The sequence below is a fragment of the Myxine glutinosa genome, chromosome 3 (assembly GCF_964187855.1).
Source record: "Myxine glutinosa chromosome 3, kmMyxGlut1.1, whole genome shotgun sequence".
In the NCBI taxonomy this organism is placed as follows: Eukaryota; Metazoa; Chordata; class Myxini; order Myxiniformes; family Myxinidae; genus Myxine; species Myxine glutinosa.
Genome location: NC_136263.1, coordinates 219,378,306 through 219,390,730, shown reverse-complemented (window position 1 = coordinate 219,390,730; position 12,425 = coordinate 219,378,306). Strand labels below are relative to the sequence as shown.

General features: G+C 49.7%; 1 protein-coding gene across 1 annotated transcript in view; it reads right to left on the bottom strand.

The window, feature by feature from the left end:
- LOC137423882 (LIM homeobox transcription factor 1-beta) overlaps positions 1 to 12,425 on the bottom strand; it is a 433,294-nt gene that overhangs the window by 179,428 nt on the left and 241,441 nt on the right. The gene's annotated exons all lie outside the window — the stretch shown is intronic.

Sequence of the window (12,425 nt, the reverse complement as noted above, 5' to 3'; positions counted from 1 at the left end):
ATGCTCCGCTGCACATTCCCCACTGCCCACTACATCGGACTATGCTCTGCTGCACATTCCGCACTGCCCACTACATCGGACTATGCTCTTCTGCACTATCCCGACTACATCGGACTATGCTCTGCTGCAACTTTCCCCACTGCCCACAACATCGGACTATGCCCTGCTGCACATTCCTCACTGCCCACTACATATGACTATGCTCCTCTGCACATTCCTCGCTACATCGGAGGATGCTCTGCTGCACATTCCCCAGTGCCCACTACATCCGACGATGCTCCGCTGCACATTCCCCACTGCCCACTACATCGGACTATGCTCTGCTGCACATTCCTCCCTGCCCACTACATCGGACTATGCTCCTCTGTACATTCCCCACTACATCGGACTATGCTCCTCTGCATGATCCCCACTACATTGGACTATGCCCTGCTACACTGTCCCCACTACATCGGGCTATGCTCCGCTGCATTTCCCCCACTGCACACTACATCTGACGATGCCCTGCTGCACTTTCCCTACTACATCGGACAATGCTCCGCTGCATTTCCCCCACTGCCCACTACATCCGACTATGCTCCGCTGCATTTCCCTGACTGCCCACTACATCGGATTATGATCCGCTGCATTTCCCACACCGCCCACTACATCTGACTATGCTCTGCTGCATTTCCCCCACTGCACCCTACATCGGACTATGCTCCGCTGCATATCCCCCACTGCCCACTACATCTGACTATGCTCCTCTGCACATTCCCCACAACATCCGACGATGCTCCACTGCATTTCCCCCACTGCCCACTACATCTGACTTTGCTCCGCTGCATTTCCCCCACTGCCCACTACATCTGACTATGCTCCACTGCACATTCCCCGCGACATCGGTCAATGCTCCGCTGCATTTCCCCCACTGCCCACTACATCGGACTATGCTCCGCTGCATTTCCCCCACTGCCCACTACATCTGACTATGCTCCTCTGCACATTCCCCGCTACATCGGACTATGCTCCGCTGCATTTCCCCCACTGCCCACTACATCGGACTATGCTCCACTGCATTTCCCCCACTGCCCACTACATCGGACTATGCTCCACTGCATTTCCCCCACTGCCCACTACATCGGACTATGCTCCGCTGCATTTCCCCCACTGCCCACTAAATCTAACTATGCTCCTCTGCACAATCCCCACGACATCGGACCATGCTCTGCTGCACTTTCCCCACTGCCCACTACATCTGACTCTGCTCCTATGCACATTCCACACTACATCGGACTATGCTCTGCTGCACTTTCCCCACTGCCCACTACATCGGACTATACTCCGCTGCAATTCCCCCACTGCCCAGTACATCTGACTATGCTCCTCTGCACCTTCCCCACTACATCGGACTATGCTCCGCTGCATTTCCCCCACTGCCCACTACATGGGACTATGCTGAGCTGCACTTTCCCCACTGCCCACTACATCTGACTATGCTCCGCTGCACTTTCCCCACTGCCCACTACATCTGACTATGCTCCGCTGCATTTCCCCCACTGCCCACTACATCGGACTATGCTCCGCTGCATTTTCCCCACTGCCCACTACATCGGACTATGCTCCGCTGCATTTCCCCCACTGCCCACTACATCGGACTATGCTCCGCTGCATTTCCCCCACTGCCCACTACATGGGACTATGCTGAGCTGCACTTTCCCCACTGCCCACTACATCGGACTATGCTCCGCTGCATTTCCCCCACTGCCCACTACATGGGACTATGCTGAGCTGAACTTTCCCCACTGCCCACTAAATCTAACTATGCTCCTCTGCACAATCCCCACGACATCGGACTATGCTCCACTGCATTTCCCCCACTGCCCACTACATCGGACTATGCTCCGCTGCATTTCCCCCACTGCCCACTAAATCTAACTATGCTCCTCTGCACAATCCCCACGACATCGGACCATGCTCTGCTGCACTTTCCCCACTGCCCACTACATCTGACTATGCTCCTATGCACATTCCACACTACATCGGACTATGCTCTGCTGCACTTTCCCCACTGCCCACTACATCGGACTATACTCCGCTGTAATTCCCCCACTGCCCAGTACATCTGACTATGCTCCTCTGCACCTTCCCCACTACATCGGACTATGCTCCGCTGCATTTCCCCCACTGCCCACTACATGGGACTATGCTGAGCTGCACTTTCCCCACTGCCCACTACATCTGACTATGCTCCGCTGCACTTTCCCCACTGCCCACTACATCTGACTATGCTCCGCTGCATTTCCCCCACTGCCCACTACATCGGACTATGCTCCGCTGCATTTTCCCCACTGCCCACTACATCGGACTATGCTCCGCTGCATTTCCCCCACTGCGCACTACATCGGACTATGCTCCGCTGCATTTCCCCCACTGCCCACTACATGGGACTATGCTGAGCTGCACTTTCCCCACTGCCCACTACATCGGACTATGCTCCGCTGCATTTCCCCCACTGCCCACTACATGGGACTATGCTGAGCTGAACTTTCCCCACTGCCCACTACATCGGACTATGCTCCGCTGCATTTCCCCCACTGCCCACTACATGGGACTATGCTGAGCTGCACTTTCCCCACTACATCGGACTATGCTCCGCTGCATTTCCTCCACTGCCCACTACATCGGACTATGCTCCACTGCATTTCCCCCACTGCCCACTAAATCTGACTATGCTCCTCTGCACATTCCCCACGACATCGGACTATGCTCTGCTGCACTTTCCCCACTGCCCACTACATCTGACTATGCTCCTCTGCACATTCCCCACTACATCGGACTATGCTCCGCTTCACTTTCCCCACTGTCCACTACATCCGACTATGCTCCGCTGCAATTTCCCCCACTGCCCACCACATCGGACTATGCTCTGCTGCACGTTCCCCACTGCCCACTACATCGGACTATGCTCCGCTGCATTTCCCCCACTGCCCACCACATCGGATTATGCTCTGCTGCACTTCCCCACTGCCCACTACATCGGACTATGCTCCGCTGCATTTGCCCCACTACATCGAACTATGCTCTGCTGCACTTTCCCCCACTGCTGCACTCTGTCTTTCAATCCTGACAATTCTCACACTCTTACGATGTCTCTCCGAAAAGACCGACTGGACAACTCTCCCATCCACTTTCTGAATAATCCTCTCCAAGAAGTTCTGTCACTCAAGCTTTTGGGTCTCACTATCTGCCATGATCTTTCCTGGAAAAACCACATTTCAAATCTGGCCTCCAAAGCCAGTCGCCGACTGGGCATCCTCCGTCGTGCGAAGTCCTTCCTTGGCACACCTGAGCTCCTCACCACATACAAGGCTTTCATCCGCAGCTCAATGGAATACTGCTCTCCCCTCTGGGCTGGTGCTCCTGCCTCACACCTAGCTCGTCTTCACGCTGTTGAAACCAAAGCATTCAGAATCATTGGAATCTCCCGCGATGAAGCTAACTCCAAGGGCCTCTCACTCACTCACCGCAGGCAGGTTGGTGGTCTTTCCGTCTTCTACCGACTCCTCTCTGGCCTTGCCCCCCCCCAGCTCTCTCTGGGCTCTGTCCCGCAAATATTCCTACAGGTCGCACAAGATCTGCCTGCAACCCTCTTTTGGTTAAACTGCCAAAATCAAGACTCTCTGCTCACCTTCACTCCTCTTTTCTCCCACCTCTGGAACAAACTCCCTCACTCTCTTCAATCCCACTCCACCCTCCAAGTCTTTAAAACAGCTGTTCACCACCATCTCTTATCTTCCCCCATCCAAAACCTTGATCTTTTCTACCCCCGCTAATTTCACCCCAATTCCACTTTTTGAAATACCAACTTTTGTCCTGGAAGTCCTTGGTGTCCTTGTGCTTTATACTTCTCCCTCCCCTCCCCCCCCCCCCTTCCCACGCCTCCTCCCCCCGGGCCCTCTCCCTTCCACACATCTCCCTGCTCTCGGATGTTGTGTGTGTGTGCTTCCCCTTCTCTCCCCATCTTGTCTTCCGCTCCCTCTTTTTGTGTATTTTGTTTGTCTGGTCGATTTGTTTGTGAAGTTAATGTTAGCTCTTTCACGAGCCTCGATTCAGCATACAAAAAAAAAAAAAAAAAAAAAAAAACCTGCCCACTACATCGGACTATGCTCTGCTGCACTTTCCCCCACTGCCCACTCCATCGGACTATGCTCTGCTGCACACCCCACTGCCAACTACATCGGACTATGCTCCGCTGCACATTCCCCACTGCCCACTACTTTGCAATATGCAGCGCTGCACATTCCCCACTGCTTGTCCCACCATATCATTATCCATCATCACAATTACGGAATTACGGACCATCATAGTTATCACATGCTCATTTTGTAAACCCTCTTTTCAACTACCACCACTTCTACAACCCACCACAACAAAAAGAGAATTTTGAAGCATTGAGAGCCTCACCTGTTCAGAATGGCTCAAGCATATAACTAACATGCGAATTGTGCAAACAATTATCATTAAGCTTCCAAGCCATTGTGGCTGCAATTCCTCTTTCCTCTTATCTCCATCATCGTCCCTCATTATACACAATGAGCTGGCACGATGGCCGAGAGGGACGCACACACACCTTGAAGCCTTCTCAGCCTGGGTTTGAATCCAGACCCAGATATAAACTGTCATCCAGGTGTTTCATAGGCAAGGTGAATCATCAGTGTGTGTTATGGATGTTAAAAGTGTGTCTCGTCCCATCTACCAACATTCGTTGGTGGACGCTGAATATCCCACGGTATCCTTCACAAAGAGTAGGCGAGTTATCGTCGGCACTATGAACAAATCACAAATTCCTGCTCTAACCTACAGAGGCACTGCATCAATTGCACAGTCGCACCCTCAGCCAATGATGCGACCCCACAGCAATGTGATACATATGAAGGAAGAAGAAGATTATAAGCACACACTGCAGGTTACTTAAGTAGAGCCGAGTAGGTAGCACAAATGCAATGCATAACAAACTAGAAAGAGCAATCAGAGATGGTAGACCCTTGCCAGGATGTGTTTTAGTGGTTTTAAAGGCTTTTGTGTTAAAACAAATATGGCAACCGAACCACGTGACCGATGACGTCATCACTATTAATTTTTTTCTCCACCAATTTATTCATAAATGACGCTCAAGAAATTTCATCTTGATCGGATGAAGTTGTGCACCTGTCGAATTATGACGTCATAATGGAGGAACCTATGACATCATCATTAACACATGTTATTCCTCATGGAGAATTCTTTACAATGAGCAATGTCTCATTTATTCCATGCAGCGCTTTCAGAGATATAGAGTTAGAGGTGCAAAGTTTTTCGGGTTTTCCAAGATGGTGCCCATACCACGTGATCTATGACGTCATAATTATCATTAAAAATTAGGTGCACCAATGGTGAAAATTGCCTGTGAATTGGAACAATGGTTGCAGAGAAAATCGTATTTATTCTCTGCGGACAAACAGACAAACAACAAATACGTCGTGCATAGCACGATACTTGCGATATCCCTAAAATAAGTTGTTCGCTTATGATGACCTCAAAAATAATTGGAGCTTGAATTCAGTGACCTGGTATGCAAATCGTCTTAAAATTTCAAGTTAATTGCATAAAAATTTAGGATTTTAGAAACTTAGCCTATGTTGACCTTTTGGCCAATGTTGACCTCAAAATTAGTTGGGGGTTGAATTCAGTGACCATATATGCAAATCCTCTTAAAATGTCCAGTCAATCAGATGAAAATTGAGGATTTTAGAAATTCGGCCTATGTTGACCTTTTGGCCGACGTTGACCTAAAAAATACTTGGTGGATAAATTTAGTGACCAGATATGCAAATCCTCTTTAAATTTCCAGTTAATCGGATGAAAATTGAGGATATATATATATTTTTTTGTATACAGTATAAGATCGAGACTCATGTAAGAGCTAACATTAATCACAAAAAAACATAAACGGACACACAAAACATATAATAAAGGGAGTGGGAGATATGGGGAGACAGAGGGAAGCACACAAGTACAACAGTAGAGAACAAGGACATCGGGAGATCTGTGGGACAGAGAGGGCTTGGGTGAGGGGGCAGAGGGAAGGGGGCGGGGTGGGAGAGGTATAAAACACATCGACACTGGTAGGACTTCAAGGAAAGAAGTCGGTATTTCATAAAAGTGGATCGGGTGAATTAACGGGGGTAGACAAGGTCAAGGTTTTGGATGGGGGAAGATAAGAGATGGTGGTGAACAGCTGTTTTAAAGACATGGAGGGAGGAGTGGGATTTTTTTTTTTTTTGTATACAGAGTCGAGGCTCGTGAAAGAGCTAAAATTGTGAAATTGAAGATAGTGAGGGAGTTTGTTCCAGAGGTGGGAGAAAAGAGGAATGAAAGAGTGAAGGGGAGCAGAGAGTCTTGATTTTGGCAGTTTCACCAGAAGAGGGTTGCTGGCAGATCTTGTGCGACCTGCAGGAATATTTGGGGGACAGAGGACAGACAGAGCTGGGGGAGCAAGGCCGGAGAGGAGTCGGTAGAAGACAGAAAGACCACCTACCTGCCTGCGGTGAATGAGTGAAAGGCCCTCAGAATCAGCTTCATCACGGGAGATTCCAATGATTCTGAATGCTTTGGTTTCTACAGCGTGAAGCCGAGCATGGTGTAAGGCAGGAGCACCAGCCCAGAGGGGAGAGCAGTATTCCATTGAGCTGTGGATGAAAGCCTTGTATGTGGTGAGTAGCTCAGGTGTGCCAAGTGTTACGGATTCGTCACTCCCGTCTTTGTGGTTGTCATCCACTGGAATCATTTTTAGTTTCATGTACTATTATTGTTACAGTTTGAGTGTGAAATGGAGATAACTGTCTTCAAAGGTAAAAATAATGTCTCAGAAGGAAAACGAGATGGGTGAGGGCGAAAACGGAAGAAGAAGAAGCGGCAGGAAAGCGGAACAAGTGAGATCGGGAAAGGAAGGCCTATCTGCTTCGAGGTGTCGAGCAGACGCTGGTGGATATTGGTCACGAGCGAATATTGGTTTCCCGGGAAAGGGATTCCTGTGACGGTGTCGTTATTGCTGTGGCAAATAAACCTGCGTGACGGGTTTTGCTTTTGGTTCCGAAAGTGAATCATCGCTGGAGAGCAGGTACGCCTGCATTACCGGCCCGTCCGCCATATCACCTCGCACCAGCCATTTCACCTCGCAACAGCCATTCGCCTGGTTCTCGTGTGTGTCGTGGATTTCGCTTGGGAACTCGCGGTTCTTCGCGGTTCTCCGCTTGGGAGCCACTGATTGTTCATGTCAGCGTCATTGTCTGGTGAACCAAAGGTGTGAACTCCCAGTCGCCTTTTGGGTGAACTTTTACCGGACCGACGTCGGCCCGACACCTCACCATGCGGCTCTTCTGCAGCGTCGACTGTTAGCCGTTCTGGGTTCAGGTCTCAGTACGACCTTTTCTTGTGATCGCGAGAGCCAAGGGGATCGCCTTTGGCCTGGTATCGTGACAGTGACTTTGGGGGATGTTACCGATTGCTCACGTGGGAATACCGTGAGTTATTGATTCAGGAAATTGGTGGTACCATCATATAAATTATATGGTGTTTGCTGTGCAAGTGAGGTTTTCTTGTACGTGCGTTACTTGTTATTATTGTGTGGTTTTAATACAATACTTGATTTTTGTAACAATTGATTGGTGTGGTTTCACCATTGGTCATTGGCACACATAATAGCACTTCTTTCTGCCGTGACTCCTTTCGGAGCTCGGAGGTACACCGTAGCCGGGGTTTGGGGAGGACCACGTAACACAAGGAAGGATTCACACGACGGAGGATGCCCAGTTGGTGACTGGCTTTGGAGGCCAGCTTGGAAATGTGGTTTTCCCAGAAAAGATCATGGAAATAGTGAGACCCAAAAGCTTGAGTAACAGAACTTCTTGGAGAGGATTGTTGAGAAAATAGATGGAAGGGTTGCCCAGTCAGTCTTTTCGAAGAGTGAAAGTGACAGTGTGAGATTTGTCAGGATTGAAAAAAAAGTTCCACTTGTTGGACCAGTTTATGATTTTGTCCAGGTCTGCAGAGAGTGAGGAGACTGCTGCCTGCCGATCTGAGGGACAAGGTATGGAGCGGCAGAGAGTGGAGTCATCAGCAAAGAGATAAAGAGGATTTTCCAGAGATTCGGAGAGATCATTACTGAAGACCAGAAAAAGCACAGGACCCAGAACACTGCCTTGAGGAACTCCAGCCTGAACAGCAAGGGAAGATGAGAGAATTCCATTGAGGGCCACACCTTGACTGCGACCGGTGAGGAAGTCCACAAGCCATGCGTGGAGGTTGCCATGGATACCATAGGAGGAGAGTTTGGTGAGCAGAGCGGGGTGCCAGACCGTATCGAAGGCACGTGATATGTCAAGGGAGACAGCTCTGATTTCCTGTTTGGCGTTGAGGGTCTCCATCCATTGTTGAGACAGCACAAGCAGCATGTCCAGAGTAGAGTGACCTGGTCTGAGTCAAATTGATGATTCGAGATCAAGCCATTGGAGAAGAGGAAGAATTTTATCTCAGAAGTGATGATGGATTCCATGACCTTGCTGATTATTGGGAGCAGGCTGATTGGTCAGTAGTTGGCAAGGATCTGTTTTTGCACCTTTTTGTGTAAAGCGGTAATGTTGGCTGATTTACAAACGGATGGCAGATGACCTTGAGCAAAAGAGAGGGTGAAGAGAAGAGGGTGTGAAAGAGCAGCAGAGCAGGATTTTAGGACCTGTGGGCTGATGCCGTCTGGTCCAGTAGCAGAATCAGAGTCGAGGTTTGACAGAAACTTCTCCACCTTATCAGGAGAGAAGGACACAGAGTCCATGAGCAGCTGTGTAAGACTGGGTACAGTGGGTACTGAGAGAGATGGGTTGGGGACACAATATTTTGAGGCAAACACAGATTTGAAGCTTTCGGCTTTTTCACGTGCGGAGTCAGCAGTGTCGCCGTTTGAGGTAAGGGAGGGGATGGAGGGGGAACAAACACCAGAAACAGATTTGACCAAACGCCACCAGGATTTGGAGGAGGGAGACAGGTTTGAGAGTTCAGTCTTGAGCGTAAAGAGATAGCGTTTCCTGGCTCTCCTGATGGTAGACACACACTTGGTCCGGACTTTGTGAAAGGAACGGAGATTTCCTTCCGTTGGATTTGTCTTCCATGAGGCAAAGGCAAGTTGTTTCAGGCAACTGCCTCACCACAAGATTCAGTGTACCATGGACGGGAGGAAGGGTATGACAACTCCGGACGAGGTGGGATAAATCTGTGCATGAGAGAGAGCAATTTACTTTGGAAGAATTCCCAGGAAGAATTGATGTCAGAGGCAGTAGAGATGGGAGACCAGTCCAGATGATTGATGGCTGCTTGAAGACCGTGCCAGTTGGCCTGAGTGAAATGCCAGACTCGTAGACGCTGAGGAGGCTCTCTGACAATGGCCAGAGAGATGTCCACTTTAACAAGCACATGATTAGATGAGCTGATTGGAGCAGAAGAGCAGCAGAAATTTGCAGGGAAGTTTGTCATAACCAAGTCTAGAAGAGAAGATACTCCATTGACTGAGATCCGGGTCGGGAAATTGACAGATTGTGTCAGTCCCAATGAGTCGCAGAAATCCTTTGCTGAGGTGCAATGGCTGATGTGAGAGGAACCCACACCCAGCCAGCTGGCATGATGACAATTGAAGTCGCCACATATGAGGGAGAGAGAGAGTTGGGATGAGTGGATAGAAGTTGGTCCATGTTGTCAGGCAGTGAGATGTAAATGGAGTCATCACTGCTTGGAGGACGGTACAAAACACATATGAACAAAAGGTGGGAGCGGAGAGGAAGCCAGAGCCAGAGGTACTCCTGGGGGTGGGGTGGAGAGAGGGCAATGCAAGGAGAGTGAGGAAGAGAGTTTTTGATAAAGATAGCAACCCCACCACCAGGACGAGGCTCAGGTCTATCATAACGGAGGAGGGAATAACCAGGGAGAGATATTGAGGAATCAGAGACATCTTGAAAGAGGAAAGTGTTTGTTAAGCGGATTAAGTCTAGTTTGTCAGAAGCAACCTGTATGGAGATCAATCAGGTTTGAGCAAAGGCCCCGGATGTTTGAGGGCCATACCGTTAAGGAAGAGGGAGGGGGAGCATCGGGTACAGGACAGGACAGGGGAGGGGAGGGATAGGGTAAGATGAGGGGTGAGAGGGTGAGGTAGGGAGAGCTGTTGATAGAGTGTCAGAGATTGCAGAAGAGTTCGGAGAAAGGGAAGAATGAGGAGGACAAAAGGTTTGATGATGATTGAAAGAGGCACATTGAGGTGTTGTTTGAGGAGGGGGGGGGGTGGCAGAGTGAGGAAGAAGGTTTGAGGAGATAGAGGTATGAGTTGGAAGGGAGAGGAAGTGGAGAGGAGGCTTCTTTGAGGAGGAGGGGTGAGAGAGAATTGAGAAAAATGGAGGGTGGGGAGATTTGAAGGGGAGGGGGTAGGGTGAGTTTGGGAGGGGAGGGGTGAGTTTAGGAGGTGAGGGGTGGGGGGAGTATTTTTTTTTTTTTGTATACAGAGTCGAGGCTCGTGAAAGATCTAACATTTATCAAACAAACAAATCAAACAAACAAGCAAACAAAGTATATAAAAAGGGGAGCGGTCCACAAGATGGGGAGAGAAGGGGAGGAAGCACACAAACACAACATTTGAGAGCAGGGACATCGGGAGATGTGTGGGAGGGAGAGGGCCTGGGGGGAGGCAGGATAGGTATAAAACGCAAGGACACCAAGGACTTCCAGGAAAGAAGTCGCAACCTCAAAAAAGTGGATTTGGGGTGAAATTAGCGGGGGTAGAAAAGATCAAGGTTTTGGATGGGGGAAGATAAGAGATGGTGGTGAACAGCCGTTTTAAAGACCTGGAAGGAGGAGTGGGATTGAAGAGAGTGAGGGAGTTTGTTCCAGAGGCGGGAGAAAAGAGGAATGAAGGAGTGAAGGTGAGCAGAGAGTCTTGATTTTGGCAGTTTAACCATAAGAGGGTTGCAGGCAGATCTTGTGCGACCTGCAGGAATATTTGGGGGACAGAGCCCAGAGAGAGCTGGGGGAGCAAGGCCGGAGAGGAGTCGGTAGAAGACGGAAAGACCACCAACCTGCCTGCGGTGAGTAAGTGAAAGGCCCTCGGAGATAGCGTCATCGCAGGAGATTCCAATGATTCTGAACGCTTTGGTTTCAACAGCGTGAAGACGAGCTAGGTGTGAGGCAGGAGCAGCAGCCCAGAGGGGAGAGCAGTACTCCATTGAGCTGCGGATGAAAGCCTTGTATGTGGTGAGGAGCTCAGGTGTGCCAAGGAAGGACCTCACACGACGGAGGATGCCCAGTCGGCGACTGGCTTTGGAGGCCAGCTTGGAAATGTGGTTTTCCCAGGAAAGACCATGGCAGATAGTGAGACCCAAAAGCTTGAGTGACAGAACTTCTTGGAGAGGATTATTCAGAAAGTAGATGGGAGGGTTGTCCAGTCGGTCTTTTCGGAGAGACATCGTAAGAGTGTGAGATTTGTCAGGATTGAAAGACATGTTCCACTTGTTTCCCCAGTCTGTGATTTTGTCCAGGTCTGCAGAGAGTGAGGAGGCTGCAGACTGCCGATCTGAGGAATGAGGAATGGAGCGGCAGAGAGTGGAGTCATCAGCAAAGAGATAGAGAGGATTTTCAAGCGAGTCAGAGAGATCATTGATGAAGACCAGAAAAAGCACAGGGCCCAGAACACTGCCTTGGGGAACTCCAGCCTGAACAGGAAGAGGAGATGAGAGAAACCCATTCAGGGCCACACGTTGACTACGACTAGAGAGGAAGTCCGCCAGCCATGCGTGGAGATTTCCATGGATACCAAAGGAGGAGAGTTTGGTGAGCAGAGCGGGGTGCCAGACCGTATCAAAGGCAAGTGATATGTCGAGGGAGACGGCTCTAATTTCCTGTTTGGCATTGAGGACCTCCATCCATTGTTGAGACAGCAGAAGCAGCATGTCCAGAGTAGAGTGACCTGGTCTGAAACCAAATTGATGATCAGAGATCAAGCCATTGGAGAAGAGGAAAGATTTCATGTCCGAAGCAATGATGGATTCCATGACTTTGCTGATAATTGGGAGAAGGCTGATTGGTCTGTCGTTGCTAGGATCTGTTTTTGCACCTTTTTTGTGCAAAGTGGTGATGTTGGCTGATTTCCAAGCAGATGGCAGTTGACCTTGAGCAAAAGAGAGGGTGAGAGAACAGAGAGACGGAGTGAAAGAGCGGAAGAACAGGATTTTAGGACCCGTGGGCTGATGCCGTCAGGTCCAGTTGCAGAATCAGAGTCGAGGGTTGACAGAAACTTTTCCACCTTGTCAGGAGGAAAGGACACGGAGTCCAGGAGCAGCTGGGTATGACTGGGTACGGTGGGTACAGAGAGG